Source organism: Stenella coeruleoalba (genome assembly GCF_951394435.1).
Source record: "Stenella coeruleoalba genome assembly, chromosome: 13".
NCBI classification, from domain to species: domain Eukaryota; kingdom Metazoa; phylum Chordata; class Mammalia; order Artiodactyla; family Delphinidae; genus Stenella; species Stenella coeruleoalba.
In genome coordinates, this window is record NC_137159.1 from 43,133,393 (window position 1) to 43,150,906 (window position 17,514).

The 17,514-nt window shown below is 41.6% G+C and overlaps 1 long non-coding RNA gene across 3 annotated transcripts in view; it reads left to right on the top strand.

Annotated features, from left to right (window-relative positions):
• Window positions 1-17,514, top strand: part of LOC307196118 — a 1,219,527-nt gene that overhangs the window by 1,142,295 nt on the left and 59,718 nt on the right. For all 3 annotated transcript variants that reach the window (XR_013831038.1, XR_013831039.1, XR_013831040.1), the window contains one exon: window positions 2,866-2,963. This is a non-coding gene — a long non-coding RNA (uncharacterized lncRNA). The remainder of the gene's footprint in view (window positions 1-2,865; window positions 2,964-17,514) is intronic.

The window sequence follows — 17,514 nt, forward strand, 5'->3', positions numbered from 1 at the left end:
ATGGAACAGGTCCAGAGGCATGGCCCTGTTTTATGAAACTCTGGATCTGACTGCTGCAGCGTCGCATGGCTCAAGTAGTTAAGGCTGGGCCCAAGTGAGATAGGACTGATGTATTACCCCTCAGTTAGGAACTGGGATTGAGCTCATCTGTGGGTTTGTCCGTAGAGACAGCTGTAAGGATCTGGGAAAGACAAATGTATAGACTAAGAAAGAAGTAATCTAAATAGACATTTCCCCAAAGAAGATACACAGATTGTCAACAAAGACATGAAAGGATGCTCAACATCACTAATCATTAGAGAAATGCAAATCAAAACTACAGTGAGGTCCATCCACCTAACTACAAACAACTCAATTTCATTTCTTTTTATGGTTGAGTAATGTTCCATTGTGTATATGTGCCACATCTTCTTTGTCCATTTATCTGTCGATGGACACTTAGGTTGCTTCCATGTCCGGGCTATTGTAAATAGTGCTGCAATGAACATTGTGGTACATGACTCTTAGAATCTGTCATACAGAGTGAAGTAAGTCAGAAAGAAAAACAAATACTGTATGCTAACACATATATACGGAATCTAAAAAAAAATGTTTCCGAAGAACCTAGGGGAAGGACAGGAATAAAGATGCAGATGTAGAGAATGGACTTAAGGACACGGGAAGGGGGAAGGGTAAGCTGGGACGAAGTGAGAGAGTGGCATGGACATATATACACTACCAAATGTATCTTATCCCCTAGAGGGGTGGGATAGGGAGGGTAGGAGGGAGACGCAAGAGGGAGGGGATATGGGGGTATATGTATACGTATAGCCGATTCACTTTGTTATACAGCAGCAACTAACACAACATTGTAAAGCATTTATACTGCAATAAAGATGTTAAAAAAAAAAGAAAGAGGTAGATGGTAACAAAGGAGTCAACTTGGAGGATGCAGTCATACACAGCATGCTGGTGGAATCAGTCAGGTGGAATAAAGTCTCCCAGTTCATTCCCACTGGAAAATAATTTTCTTCCTTAATCACAAGACTTGTCATTTTACTCTGAGCCAACTATCTGCAAATCAAGGTTTCCCAGAACCGAGGGTGCAATGGTATTCTGTGGCTAGGGTAAGACACCTGCCACTAGCACCAGCATAAGGACATTTAGCATTTGGCCTGAAGAGCTGGCCATTAAATAGTTGAATATGGAAGCCAGGACCATCCAGGTGGAAAGCTTCATCTCCTTCCAATTCTCTTAAACACGGAGACACCTGGATTCCGCAACAATGCTGACATTTAGAGGAGATCCTGTTTTTAAAAGGCAGTGACTATTAACCATCAAAATGATCCCATTCACTTTTGTTCTAGAAGTATTTTAACACTTATTAACATTTAATAATATTTAATATTTACATGTGCCTCCCACATTATCAACTCAGTAAGTATTGCTTAAATCTTAATAGAATATAAGGTGCTTCGTGGCAAAAAAAGATGAGTAAAACTCTATATTTGCCCTAAATGGGTTTACAATCTAGTATTAGTAATATCTTACACACACAAAGTGGTGAAGTAAAGAGAAGCCTAATCTAGGAGAATCTGAATTTGTCAAAGGCAGACAAAACCTGAATATGTATTTCTAAAGATCTAGTGCTCAGTTCTCAGAGGGTCTTTTTTGGCTTGATGGAGGGGGGCTGGAAAGCTTTGTAGGTACCGGGGGATATTTTGTATCTGGATCCAGTCCTTGGCTGTTGTTTCCTCTCTGCCCTTTGAGTATTACTGGACATATGTAAGAGGCAGGGAAGAGATAAAATGGGTGAGTCAGTCAATCAGTCCATCAACATACTTTTAAGTACTTATTTTTATCCTGAAGCATGAACTTTACCCTGCATTCCAAGCATGTACTTTTCCATACATTTTCCACATTCTTCACAGCCACCCTATGAGATAAGTATACTTCTTATATCCACTTTATAACTTAGGCTTAGATATGCTATGTAACTTGCCCAAAGCTAGTTAAAAAATAGTAGAGTTGGGACTTCAGTTCAGCTCTGCCTATCTTCAAAGCAGTTCTCCTAAAATACTATCAGGTAGTACCTCCTGCTGTAACTAGCTATCTACCAAGTACTTTGTGTTGATATCGTGTTAGGGTTGGGAGTAGAAGTGGAAAATTGTTCTAGTTTGAGCCAAAAATTGTAGAATTCAGATATTTCCCAGCATGTCTGCAAAACTGACGGGATGCGCGAACTAGACATATTTTCATGAGGTGACAGAAAGCTAATTTGTTATGATTATTGACCTTTGGGGGATATTGAAATACCCCTAGTTAAATTCACATACCCACAAAATGTTTGTACATATTCACAGAGCTCATATCACCACTGCAGTCCATTCAGACGTAGGCAGGGCCCATGACTCAGGTTACGAACATCATTTCTAAGGGAAGAAGCAACCGGTCACAGCAAGCTTGACACATCACCAAGTCTCAAGCATAGTGTGGTGTCTCCTGCTCACCTTTGCCTGCTGCCCCAGATGCCATCCACTCTAATCCTAGGGTAGTGAAAGCTGAGGAGGAGACTAGAAGAAAGAGTAAATCCTTAGGAGGAATTGAAATTCAACGCAGGCTGCTTTGGGGTAGCAGAGAGACCACACGCATACAAAAGAGAGTGCCAGATTCCACGTCCTAAACCCCATACAGCTGTGGGACATTGAGAAGCAGCAATGGGATCTGTCATCATGTAATCGATGCGATCTACTAGGGACTTCCAAAACAATTTTCAGAGCTGCTTCTAAATGAGAGAGAGGAGAGCCTTAGCAACATTAGCTGCTCCAAAATACACACATATACACACACATCAGAAATAATAATAATTGTTATTATTATTATTAGGAAAACTTTGCAGAAGGAATTCAAAAGTGAAGAAGGTTTCATTTACCAGTGAAAAATGAAGTGATTCTTTCCCAGTGAGAAGACTGGAAGGTGAAGAGGTGAGTCCCCAGTGTGATCGACCAGCAAAAGCATTACCTTAAAACTCAAATGACTTTCATACCTTCTAATAATTCCCCTTTTTTTGTAGTGGCCCCACTGAATTCTACTAAAACTATACGAAATGTACTTCTCAACAGATTACTTCTCCAAAACCATAAACGTATTGTGTTGAACCTCCTACTCTCTATTATTATTCAGATAACCGTCAAAATAAAATGTTAGTTGCTTCTCCAGTCAGAAGAGTCCCTTTGGACCATGAAAGAAATAGTAATTAGAGGGAATTCCTGCTGGATGCCATTGATCTTTCACTCGGGATTGAAATCTTTCTGTAGAAAATCAGAACCGACATAAGTTAACATTTGAATATGAAGTGTCAGTATACTTTGGGAATTTAATTTCAAATGCTGATTGCAACATATTAGACAGCTGTGTATTTTTGAAAGCATTAGTACTTAATAATTTGTACTTACTTTGCTCTCAATTGCTTAATTTTAAAATGAGAATAATGTATAGCTTCATATGAACTACTTTCTTTCTTATTTATAGTAATATATGAACTAGATGCATCCTACAATGTTTTATTTTTTATGTTTTTCTGTGGTTTGGGGGAATATTTCTGATGTTTTTATGGGCTCATGAAAGCTAGAAATTGGACATATTGCCATGGAAATCACTTTCTGCAGGAGAGTCTATGGTATAAATCAGCAATTGTGCTGAAACACACTGGCAGCACAGGGGTGGATTTTTGTTGTCCCTGGTTGTTGATGTTTTTCGGTTTTATGGGGTTTTATTTTTGTTGTTGTTTATCAGGTTAGTTTCTTTGCTTTTGGACACCAGAAAGGTTTTACCTAATTTCAATCCCATTGATTTTTTTTAGACATACCTCACTCCTTAGTCTGCTATATTAAATAACTTGAACTGTTATTTTACAGTTGAGATTTTTAAAGATCTATCTGAAGGTACCAATGATCAATTAATTCATCTGAAAAAAAAAATCTGTTGGGCACCTACTACATTCCAGGTACAGTTCTGGGCACTTGGGACACATTGGTAAACTGCAAAAGGCCACCGACTCTATGAGCTTGTATTTTACATACAACCTAATAAATAAAAAGTAAATGCTATGGCAGTATGTAAAAAGGTGGTTAGTGCTAAGGAAAAAGAAAACAATGAAGCATAGGAAGAGGGACCAAAAGGGGCGGCTGTGTCGCAATCTTACACAGGGTTGTAGGGGAGGCCTCGTTGAGATGACATTTGTCGAAAGATTTAAATGAGTTGAAGAGGTTAGCTGTGGACATCTGGGAAAAGAGCATTCTCAAGAGAGAGAGACAGCTAGTGCAAATAACATAAACTGGAACTGTACCTCACGTGTTCAAGGAATAGCAAGAAGGCCAGCGTGCCTATAATGGAGTGAGTGAAGGGAAGGGTAACAGGAGAAGAGGTCAGAAGATAATAGGGAGACTTGTAAGTGTCTACAAGTAATTGTGATCTTACTCTAAGTATCATGGAAAGCCGTTGGAAGGTTTTGAAGTAAGGAGTGTCATAACCAACTTAAGTTGTAGCTGCTCTGTTGTGACTAGACTGTAGAAAGTCAGGCCAAGGCTAGAAGGAAGATCAGCTAGGAAGCTGTTGCACTTATTCAATAGGTGAGAGAACGTGGCGGCACAGACCAGAAAAGTAGCTGTGGAGCTGCTAAGTGGTGGGATAATAGATACGGTTTAAAGGTAATGCCATAGGATTTGCTGAGGGATTAGGGAGTGAGGGAAAGAGTGAGAGGGGTCAAAGATGGCTCTCAGGGTTCGGCATAAGCAACCGGAAAGATGGAGATGCCACCACTTGGAAAACACATAGCCGAAGAGTTGACTTCAAGAGATCAAGAACTCTAATTAAAAAGTGGAGTTTGGACTTCTGCTTTCTTGTCTGGCCCGTAAGAAGCTTAGAAGTCATCACTCTGCTCTAACAAGTAAAATACTGAACAAACTGAAAAATCCACAACTCTTCTTAGCTCCGTCAGAGAAGTGAGGTCACAGGGCACACTACTGCCCCCAAAACTGAGGAGACAGGCAAATACACAGGATCACAGTTTACTGGAGAAGGAACCCATGAACAGTAACCTCCACAGGAACCAGCGCAGTGTAGGAAACCTTGACCTGTAATTGATGAATTGCTGGAGGCTCAGCGTGGGCAAGTTTGAGAGTTTAAAACTCCAGGGACCCCAGTCATAGGGGTAGCCCCACACCTTTGTAAGTTTTCCCTCCAGGAGCCCTACAGGTCCTCACAGTGAAGAGCAGAGAAAAATCTCTTCACGCTCCCAGCAGGGGAGTAAAAAAGAAACCATTTAAAGATATGCCGAAGAATTCTGATTTTCTTAAGCCCTGCCCTCAGGTGAAACTGTTTTACCAGAGCCTAATTTGCTGGGGTTTTATCAGAGTCCAACCTACCTGGGGGAAGGGAGATACCCAACTTCAGCCCATCCTGTCTCATGTAAGGAAAGAAAAAAATTGAGAAGCACTGGTAAAATTCCCAGTCCAGGGGCTTCCCTGGTAGCACAGTGGTTGGGAGTCCGCCTGCCAATGCAGGGGACACGGGTTCGAGCCCTGGTCTGGGAAGATCCCACATGATGCGGAGCAATTAGGACCATGAGCCATGGCCGCTGAGCCTACGCGTCCGGAGCCTGTGCTCTGCAGAGGGAGAGGCCACAACAGTGAGAGGCCCGTGTACTGCAAAAAAAAAAAAAGAGAGAGAGAAGACAGAAGCAAGAAAGGGGCTACGTAGGTACCGATCACACTGGGTATGTGGTTATCCTAGTTCTTCTTCCCCTTAGGTTCCATCATCATAGCTATGATGAATTGAACGATATTCAGAATAACAGATTCCTTGAACAACATCAGCAAGACACAACAAGTGGTTCAAGCCCTAGTCACCACCACTGCTGCCCAGGCCTGCTAAGCGAGGCCTCAGCAAATGGTTCCGGTCATTAGAGCAATAAATCCGGGAGAGAAAATGGGTACATTAATCCACCTCTTCATCGGAAGGAAGAGGATCTGACTGACTCAGTGCATGTTCTCAGTCACTTAAGACTGCAAATTGCTGCAAATATTTCCTGAATAATAAGGCAAAGAATACAGAAGAGAAGTACACGTGAAAAAAAAATCGGAGTTTGTTCTTTCTGCTATCCTGCCTAGAATTTCAACTACCAAACTGAATTAATTTGAATTCTTTGCTTTTTTTCATCTTTTTTAAGTCGTCTTCTTCCTCTGTGATTTGAATATACTTCATCCAATATAAATGCCAATTTTGAGTTGTAACGTGGAAAAAGATGTGTTCATTAGTCATGAAACCTTGGCTCCAGCTTGCACCATCTTTCCTTGGGGAGCTAAGGAAGGAAATTAGGGTCCTGCTGTTAGTTGAAGAGAGTCCTGGGTAGGAAAAAGTCAATGTACATTGTCTGCAAAGATGTCTTCTTCATAAAAGCCTCATGCTAACTATTTAGAAATAGTTACACCATCTCAGAAAAGAATGAGAATGATGTTTCACTTTACCCACTAAAGGAAGAGATAATTCAAGTGATTTTTAACTCAATAACTAAATGACTGTTTCACCATAAATGCAAATTAACTGTATTAAAATACATATGATTTATTTACTCCAAACGTTAGATGAAAGGTTTATTCACATAAGTAAATATAAAAAAGAAATAAAACCCCTTAGTTCATGGCAGTGTTGCTTTATTTTTGTTTTGCTTTTACTGTAGTTGATTTAGAATTTCCTTAATGCTGTTCCTGTGACTTTGGTAGACCTTCGATGAAGATAGCCTGATGGCTACATTTTTAAATTCCTGAATTTACACTATGGGTCTTTCAAAAATAGTCAATGCACTTACAAAAAGAAGACACTGGAATGGTTATTGGAGATGAATAAATCAGGAATGGAAAATAAGGACTGAGAAAAAATAGGAATTCAAAGATGCTAGTCGTGGTGTTTATATGACAACTTCTAAACTTGGCTCTCGACCTCCTGTCAGCCAACAAAAGGCCAAGCACGGGAAGTTTAAACACTCCAAATAAAAGAAGACGGGGAAAAAACCCTCACTACTTCTATATGAGGCAAACATTTTCCAATGACAAATTTTAGACTGAAATTTTCACTTCGGATCGTCTATGAGAAAGAGATCCTGTTTGTTCATGAGACATACTTGATAACATTTTTACAACAAACACATGGTCATTTTATGAAATAGTACTTGGTTAAATATTTAATGCAACTGAGTAAAGATGATTCTATGAGCCAAGCTTATATGGCAAATTCTGATGATCTGATTTGTGTTAATGACAATTTTAATTTACCGAAAGTAGAGAGTACTTTATTTTTCCTAAATGGAACTTTTTTGAGCCAGGCTTTTGTTAAGAGCTAGATGGTAGAAAAATTAGATTGTACTCTCCAACCAGTGTTTGAGAAGCAAATGTCTGTACTGACTGATGGTGCACTGAAGAAAGCTCCACGTGCTTTGGAAACCAAATGAGCAGGTGGGCAGACTGATCTTTTCTCATAAAAGTTGATGAACAATCTACCATTCTCATTTGGATTATCTGATGATCCACTGATGCCCACACATAAGCGTTTGTTAGAAAGCCAGTAAGTGTTATTACAAAAAGATTTTAGATGTGAGCCAACACGTAAGTCATAGAATTTACACTCTCACATGGCAAAAGAAAGGATTTAGCTTAACAGCACTTTTTCTTTTGGAAAAAATGCAATGATGTTGGTGATGACAGCTTCCATTTCTACACAACACTGTAAGCTTTAGTCATAACAACGACCACAATGATAGTAATGATAAGAGTATTATTTATTGCAAGCTTATTTGTGTATGAAGCACAAGCACAAGCACAAATTTGTGCACAAGCACAAATTTCCAGTGATTTATACATAATAACGTGTAACCTTCACAAAAAATGTAAATTAGATATTATTAGCCCCATTATACAGAGGAAAATACTAAAATATGAATATCACACAGCAACTAAGGGTTGGAGCCCAGGCAGTCTAATTTCAAAGACTGAGTTCTTAACCACTATGCTAAAAGAGATCAACTGTAAGAATTATAAAGGGAGAAACAAACTTATCAGTAGATAATCACATGATTGTCTACATTGGAAACTCAACAGGATATCACAAATTAACCATTCTCCAGGGTTATTTGATAAAAGATCAACAAAGGAAAATAAGCAGAGTGCTCATACGTCTGTAATAACCAACTAGGGGAAAAAAATAATATAAAAAAGATCCCATTCACAAAATCAACAAAAACCGTAGAGCATCTAGGAATAAATGTAACAAAAGATGTGTGAGACCTTCATGAATAAAACTGCAAAGCATTATGAAAGGATATAAATAAATCTGAATAAGTTTGAAGATTAATGGGTGGAAAAACAACAATCTATTCTAGCTATAGATCTAGATGTAGATGTAGATATAGATGGAACCAATTCAATTCCAATTAAACTCCCAAGCAGGACTTTTATGAAAATTGATAAATTAATTTCTAAAACTAATATGGAAAAGAGGGTCAAGACTAAAGAAGAACAAGGTATGAAGATATAAAGAAGACATAGTAATTAAGTAATTAAGACAGTGAGCATTGGAGGAGCACACGGAGAGGACGTGACCAGCCATTGATCCATGAGCTGGACGCAGACAATCAGAAGCCCCTTCGCCTACCTCCCTGTCCTTTGGATATACTTTCTCCCCACCATTCCCCCAGCTGGAGCCATTTTCAAGGATGCAGTATTAAGAGCGTGATGTTTTATTGAAATCATCTGGACCTAATACATGATTGAAAGCCAGTTAAGGCCTCTATATAAATTCAAAATGGCTGGCGGTAGGCGTCGGGATTCAGTCGTCTGGTGGCCTCTCGAGACAAGCCTTGTAAGTAAGTGTTTTTGCTTATTAAACCTACCACCTCCTAGTCTGGAGTGGTCTGCCTCTTTCTTCAGTCTCTCTATGCCCTCTGTGTACAGGAGCCAATCTGTGAAGCAACAGTTGGCATACCAGCTAGGAAACGGGAGAAGTGGGTCTTGGGAAAGGGGTATCCACGGAGGAAATCCCGAGTTGGCCTTTGGCATCTATGTGGGAAAGGGTGGCCTGTATTGAGTTGCTTGTGTACTGCTGTGTGTGAGTACAGGGACTCCCCGAAAATGCTAGCTGGTCAAATGCGCTTCTTCGAGGAACTGCACAGAGTGCGCTGCGGCAAAGAAGGAAAACTTACGGCTGTGCAGTGGGCTGGGCTCTGATATGGGCGGTTCTGTGGTCACTGATGCCCCAATAGAGGCAGAAGTTCGGGTTAGAAAGTTGGAAGGAGGGCTGTAGTTAGAGAAGGATGTGTGGGTGTCCACCACTCTGGCAGCTCAGGGCTGGCAGACAAGGTGGGAGAGCAGGGTAAGTGGGAGACGTCTGTGTGCCGTTTTGCAAAGCTAGAAGGAAAAAGCTGCGGTAGATTAAGGTCTAAGTGCTTGTGACAAAACCTAGTTGGGACGCCAAGAGGTGGTATCTCTGGGAAAGTGAACGGAGTCAAGAGGAGGATTGACAGAAACAGATGAAACGCCCTGTACCTTCAGACCGCTAATAGGAAAGCGAAACCACAGCACGTAAAGACCACCCCAGCCAGTGGGGCAGCCCCCAATTCCGAAACGTTCATTGTAGGAGAGTATACTCTCACTGAGCTTGTGGATATAGCTGCCAAGTTACAGCGAAAAACCAGGGAAAGCATCCAGGTGTGGTTAATACAGCTATGGGCTACAGGGGCGATGGCATTTCTCTGGCCCAGCAGGAGGCAGGGAAAAAGCAACACACCACACACCCTGCCCTCCAACAGGGGAGGGGGGGCGGGACGGGAGCGGGGGGTGGGGGGGATGAGAGTGGGGGATGGAGTTTCAAGATACTCACTCCCTTAGAGACTGGATTATTCTAGCCTGCAGGGAGGCTTGACCCACTGAGGGGATCTCCCTGGGCATGTGGGACTCTGGAAGTCTGTAGAGGAGGCACAACAAATTCTTAGGGAGTTGGAAATGAGACAGTGCCATAGATGGCCTTGTCTTTGAAAACCCTGATCTGATTGGGCCTCATTCACTGCTGGAATGACAGCCTAGCATGGGACACTGATACCATGCCTAGCTCAGTCATGGGCAAGACATTTATGATGTTGGGCAATCAGTTGCTGATCTGGGAGAAACTGACAAATCCTGGGAATGGGGACAGGCTGTGGGAAAGACCCAAGACAGGGAGCTCAAAAGCCAAAAGGCTGTCCCCAACTGCTGTAAAGGGTCCTGTAAAAGTAACCTGGAAACAAATGGGCTTTGACCTCATGGCTGCGGAATCGCACCTGAAAAGATAGACTGGCCACCCAGTGCTGTATTGGTCAGCCTGTGGCTAATCTTAAAACCTGAACAACCGTTCAGACCTGCCCCACCTGCCCTACCACCCCTGATACCTCACCTGCTCCAGCTGAGGCTTCCGAGATAGTGCCCTATTCAGGGTGGGTGCCTCCCATACCCCAGTTACAGGATGCAAGCCAGGATTGCCCCCAGCTGAGGGCCATTGGAGGCAACTGGAGACCTCGTGTTGAGCTTACAATTTGTTGGTCTCCCCAAAATAAACAAAAGGTGACTGCTCTGGTTGATAGTAGGAGCTGAATGCACTCTAGGACATAGTAGCTCTCAGATTTTTAGCCCCGTCATTGCCGTCCATGATTAGAGAGGGCAAACGTTTATTGTCAGGAGGGTCCCTTTGACACTGAAAATTGGGTGTTCTCCCCCATGAGAAGAGGAGGTACCAGAGAACATATGGGGCATTAAAACCCCACAAGGTCAAACAAACTCTGTACCAGAGAGTTTTTCTCCAGTACCAGAGAACATATTGGGCATTAAAACCCCACAAGGTCCAACAAACTCCGCAAACTGCTATAGGTGAATTCTGTTTCTGGGTTAGAATAATTAAACCAGTGCTGAGGGAAAATGCGAAGAGGGAACCAGTAAGTCTACTGCCCTCATGAAAAATCTGAACTGTCAAACCATATAAATTGCCTGAGGAGCATAAGGAAATAGGAGAAACTACCCAAGAACTGCACCAAGTGTGTAGGTATTACACACCCTGCCTGTATTGCCTTTAATAGCCTGGTATAGCTGGTCAGAAAGTCAGATGGCCTGTGGCAGATGACCATGGACTGCCTAGAATTGAGCATGGGGCTGTGCCCAACGTGGTCTCCCTCTTAGATACTTTGGCCACGGTGCTAGGAGTGCACCATGCTTTACTGGACTTAGCAAATGGTTTTTCAGTATACCTCTGGTGGCTGAATCATAAGATCAATTTGCCTTCATGTGGGAGGGGCAACAATGGACTTTTCAAGTGCTTCCCCAAGGCAACATGCACAACCCCACAGCATGTCACAGGATGGTAGCCCAAGATCTGTCCCTGCTCTCCTCGCATCAGTAAAGTGGCTCACTACATCAGTAATGTAAGGTTAACATGTGAAGACTTTCTTCTGATGCAGGGCTGTCTGCAGACTTTGCTGGCACACCTGCAAGGGAGGGGGTAAACCCATGGAAAATTCAAGGTCCAGGCAGCAACATCAGGTTTTGGGGAGTCATTTAGTTGGGTAAGATGCACATTGTCCCAGAAGCTATAATTGACAAGGTACAAGCCTATCCGACCACTAAAAACGTGAAAGAAGTACAAGTTTTTGTAGGGATGTGGAGGGTTCAGGGGACTCTTATTCCCCACCTGGCACAGTGCCTTCCTCCCTTACACCACATGCTAAAGAAAGGGCATGTGTAGGACTAGGGATCTGAACAGGAAGTCGCCTTTGAGAAGGCAGAAGTACTAGAGAAAGCAGATTAAAGCTCTGGGTATCTCCTGAGCAGCGCTACCCTTTGAGTTAGATGTCTCTTTGTGAACTGGGCACTGTGGCAGAGACAACAGGAGAGTGTACCCCTAGAATTTTGTGGTCCCAGTTCTAGGAGGGGGCAGGAACCTGATATACCCCCATAGAACAACAGCTTCTGGCAGTGTACACAGCTTTCCTGCAGGGAGAGCCTCTCACAAAGGAACAGCATATCATGGTAAGAACTTCTTATCAAGGTGTAGGTTGAGAATATGTTCTATCAACCCACCTCTGCCATGGCTCAGACTTCCATGCTAAGCAGTATGTGTATTTATAGCAGAAGAGCACTCTGTCCAAGCCCACTGTCCCAATGAATGGTGCTGCTAGGCCCTGAAGTCTGTAGATCCTCCAGATGTTCCTGTGGCAGCCCCTGCAGCCTGTATAGAGAGTAGGGGAAATTTCTGCTTATGCCCCATATACAGATGGGTCTAGTTGGGGCAACCCACCCACATAGACTGCAGTCACTATTCTGCCCATTGCTGACACCATCTGGATTGAAACAGGAACAAACCACGGCAGCCAATGGGCTGAACTCTGAGCAGTTTGGCCGATGATCACTCATAAGCCCTGGCCATTGACCCACTGCACTGACAGTGGGCTGTTTCATAGAGGTTAACCCTGTAGCTTGGGCCATGGGAGGGTGAGGGGTGAATGATCAGGGGTAAGCCCTTGTGGGGTCAGGATATGTGGACAGACATTTGGGCAAGAGCCTGAGGCTGTCCTCACTGTCCTCCATGTTGCAGCTCCTAAGGCACTGCACCCCTGGCAATCAAGAAACTGATACCCTAGACTGGATACTCTAGCAACTGACCCTTCAGTAGACACAGCAGACTGGATGCATTGAAAAGGCACCCAGCATAGCACCTGGGTGGATGGCATATTGCCAAGAATGTGAGGTTGCCCTTGAAATACAATGACTTGGTCAATGCACTAATAGCATATCCTGTGTGTTCTAAACAACAGCCAAGGCAACTACCAAAGGAGTCTGGGGCCACCCACCGAAGTTCCCAACAGGCGAGGGATTGGCCGATTATAATGGCCCCCTCCCTTTGAGCAAAGTTTCTCAATCTTAGTCTGTGTGAACACTGTCTGGCCTAGCCCGGGCTGCCACGGCTGGGGACTAGAGAAGCTGAGTACCATATATGAATCCCCTCATCAAGTAGATGGTGATGGGGGGTCACATTTCAAAGGTCATGATGTGAACTGGACAAAAAAAAAAAACCATGACATTGAATTAGGGTTCCACAAACAGCAGCGTTGGTAGAAAGGAAGAATGAAATATGAAAGCAACAGATTAAATTTCTAACAGAGGAAACTATCTTGGTGGGGTGTTCTAAAGTACTATCCCAGGTTTTAATACATTTGAATGATCAGCCAGTAGGGCCTGTTGCCCCAAATGCCAGACTGGGTACCCCTACCCACGTCGAGACAGTCAATACCACAAAGGTATGGAAGTCATGGGAGACAGTCCCAACCCTCACCATGGATCAACATGCTATGCTGCTAAGAACACTAAGTCCCATTATGCCTGGTGAAGGTGTTATCTACTGGAATGTGCATATGGGACCTCCCACCAGGGTGGGTGAATTACTCCAAAGCCCTGGGTGAGGGGGAACGACTCAACCTCTATTGGGATACCATTGTCCTGCTGCAAGCCAGAGCTGTTGAAGTGCACTATACCTGAAGTGGAACACACACCACTGGAAGAGGGGAGAGAGTGGGGTCCTGGTCTGGCATATCCCACCCCAGTCCATCTCCTCACGCCTGACAGTGTTGCCTCCCCTGGCCGTGTATGATATGCACCACAAGGTCAAGTTCCTAAAGCTGCCAACCTTCTTCTCAAGGTTAGGTGGACACATTCTGTTTTCCACTGGTGTGATCATCTGGCTGCTGTCTTTGTTCCCTCCACTGGCCTGGAAGACAGCATAGCACACATAGAAGTTCTTACTAATTCACCCAGCAAGCCTTAAAAGATAGCCAACAAAGCCTGTCCTTAACACTGAAATGTGTCTCACGAGAAAAGTCCTCCAGAGTAGGATGGGCTTGGACATTATTACTGCTTTGCAAAGAGTCACCTGTGCCTTTATCCAAACAGATTCATATTTGAGTCTGCTATAGGTGTCATCTTTTATTAAATTACATAGGAACATAAGCAAACGCCTTGACTGATGCAACCCCCAGTCCAAGGGGGGTTGGATTAATAAATTAGTGGTTTGGACCATGGGGCTCCTGGTGGAAAAAATTGTTACTTCTCCTAGGTATCAGTTTCTTCATTTGCGTTTTCTCTTGCGTTTTGCCTCTGTTACTATTGTGGTATCTGCCTCCAGGGCAGCCAGATAGCCACTGAACAAGCCACCTCCATGCTAGTGGAACTCCTTGCTGACCTCTCGGGGCACATTGAGGAAGAGGGGCGTGTGTAGGATTGTAGGAGCCAATCATGAGGTGTGGAGTCTTGGAGGAGGTCATCCTGGTGTGACCTGGTGTGACTGCTGGTTGACCCACAAGTTGGACCTGGGTGATTGGAGGCTCCTTACCCCCTCCCCTGTCCTTAGAATGAACATTCTGCTCATTGTTCCCACAGTGGAAGCTGTTTTCAGAGCTGCAGTCTTGAGAGAGCAATGTGTTGTTGAGACCGTATGGACAGTATACTTGACTGAACCCTGTTAGGGCCTCTATATAAACTTTTAAGATTAAGGTGAGCTGGTGCAGAGATCTATTCATCTTGCAGCTGCCCAAAACAAGCCTCGTAAGTTCCTGTAACTATTAAAACTACCACCTACCAATCTGGAGTGGCCTTCCTCTTTCTTTGGTCTTTCCATGTCCTTCTTGTGCAGGGAGCAGTATTCAAACCAACAGTGAAATATTAGCCTCAACAAATCAATGAACCAGAAGAGATCTAAAAACACAGATGCATGTGTGTACACATGTGTATGTATATAAACTTGATAAATAGCAGGTGAAACTATGAATAATTGCAGAAGGATGGGCTATTCAATAAATAATTCTGGAATGTAATGGAAAAAAATTTGATTCCTACCTTATAAAACACAAAAAAGATATAGCTGATTAGATACACATAAATAATACAATTTAAAAATGCTTAGAATAAATAGAAAATTATAGTTTGAGGGTAAAAAGACTTTTGAGGCATAGTTGACATACAATATTAAGTTTCAGGTGAACAACATAGGGATTCACAATTTTTAAAGGTTTTAGTCCATTTCTAGTTGTTATAAAATACTGGCTACATTCCCTGTATTGTATAATATAATCACTGAAGCTTATTTATATCAAAGAGTGTTCTGCCTATGTTTGCCTCTAAGAGTTTTATAGTAACCGGCCTTACATTTAGGTCTTTAATCCATTTTGAGTTAATTTTTGTCTATGGTGTTAGAGGGTGTTGTAATTTCATTCTTTTACATGTACCTGTCCAGTTTTCCCAGCACCACTTATTGAAGAGACTGTCATTTCTTCATTGTATATTCTTCCCTCCTTTGTCATAGATTAATTGACCATAATTGCATGGATTTATTTCTGGGCTCTCTATTCTATTCCATTGATCTATGTGTCTATTTTTATGCCAGTATAATACTGTTTTGATTACTGTAGCTTTCTAATATAGTCTAAAGCCAGGAAGTGTAATTCCTCCAGCCCTGTTCTTCTTTCTCAAGATTTTATTGACTATTAGAGGTCTTTTGTGTTTGCATACAAATTTTAAAATTACTTGTTCTAGTTTGGTGAAAAATGCCACTGATGTTTTGATAGAGATTGCATTAAATCTATAGATTGCCTTGGATTGGATGGTCAGTATTGACACTATTAATTCTTCTAATCCATGAACACAGTATATCTTTCCATCTGTTTGTGTCATCTTCAATTTCTTTCTTTAATGTCTTATAATTTTTGGAGTACAGGACCTTTGCCTCCTAAGGTATGTTTCTTCCAAGGTATTTTAGTATTCTTAATGCAATTATAAATGAGATTGTCTCCTTAATTTCTCCTTCTGCCAATTCATTGCTAGCATATAGAAATTTAACAGATCTTTGTATATTTTGTGTCCTGTGAATTTACTGAATTTATTGATGAGTTCTAGTAGTTTTTTGTTGGCACCTTGAGGAGTTTCCCTGTATAGTATCATGTCTTCTGCAAACAATGACAGCTTTACTTCTTCCTTTCCAATTTGGATTCTTTTTATTTCTTTTTCTTATCTCTTTGCTGTGATGAGGACTGCCAATACTATGTTGAATTAAAGTGGTGAGAGTGGGCATCCTGGTCTTGTTCCTGATCTTAGAGGAAATGCTTCCAGCTTTTTGCCATTGAGTATGATGTCAGCAGAGAGTTTCTCAGATATGGCCTTTATCATGTTGAGGTATGTTCCCTCTATTCCCACTTCCTAGAGAGTTTTTATCATAAAAGGATGTTAAATTTTGTCAAAAGTTTTTTCTGCATCTATTGATGATTATATGGTTTTCATTCTTCAATTTGTTAATGTGGTGTATCACATAGATTTTATGAATATTGAAAAACCCTTGCACCCCTAGGATGAATCCCACTTAATCATGGCATATGATTTTTTTAAACATATTATTGTATTTAGTTTGCTAATATTTTGAGGATTTTTGCATCTATGTTCATCTGTGATATTGGCCTGTAATTTTCTTTTTTGTGATATCTTTGTCTGGTTTGGTATCAGGGTGACACTGGCCTCATAGAATGAATTTGGAAGACTTCCTACCTCTGCAAATTTTTGGAATAGTTTGAGAGAGATAAGTGTTAACTCTTCTCTAAATGTTTGGTGGGATTCACCTGTGAAGCCATGTGGTCCTGGACTTTTGTTTCTTTGGAGATTTTTTTTATTTTTGATTCAGTTTCATTACTGGTAATTAGTGTGTTCATACTTCCTGTTTCTTACTGGTTCAGTCTCCAAAGATTGTTCATTTCTAGGAATTTGTCCACTTCTTCTAGATTGTCCATTTTATTTACATGTAATTGTTTGTAGTTTCTTACGATCTTCTGTATTTCTGTGATGTCAGTTGTAACTTTTTTTTCATTTTTGATTTTATTGATTTGAGCCCTCTTCCTTTTTTTCTTGATGAGTCTGGCTGAAGATTTATCAATTTTGTTTATCTTTTCACAGAATCCACTCTTAGTTTCATTGATATTTTTTTTAGTCTCTTTCATTTATTTCTGCTCTCATCTTTTTTCTTTCTTTCCTTCTACTAACTCTGGGTTTTGTTATTTTTCTAGCTCCTTTATGTGTAAAGTTAGGTTGTTTATTTGAGATTTTCCTTATTTTCTTGAGGTAAGCTTGCATAAGTGTAAACTTCCATCTTAGAACTGCTTTTACTGCATCCCATAGGTTTTGAGTCATCGTGTTTTCATTGTCATTTGTCTCTAGGTGTTTTTTGATTTCCTCCTTGATTTCTTCAATGATCCATTGGTTGTTTAGGAGCATATTGTTTAGCCTCTACATTTTTTGCAGTTTTTTTGATAGTTGATTTCTAGTCTCATAGAATCGTGGTCAGAAAAGATGCTTGATATGATTTCAATTTTCTTACCGACTCTTCCTTTGTGGCCTAGCATGTGATCTCCCTGGAGAATACTCCATGTGC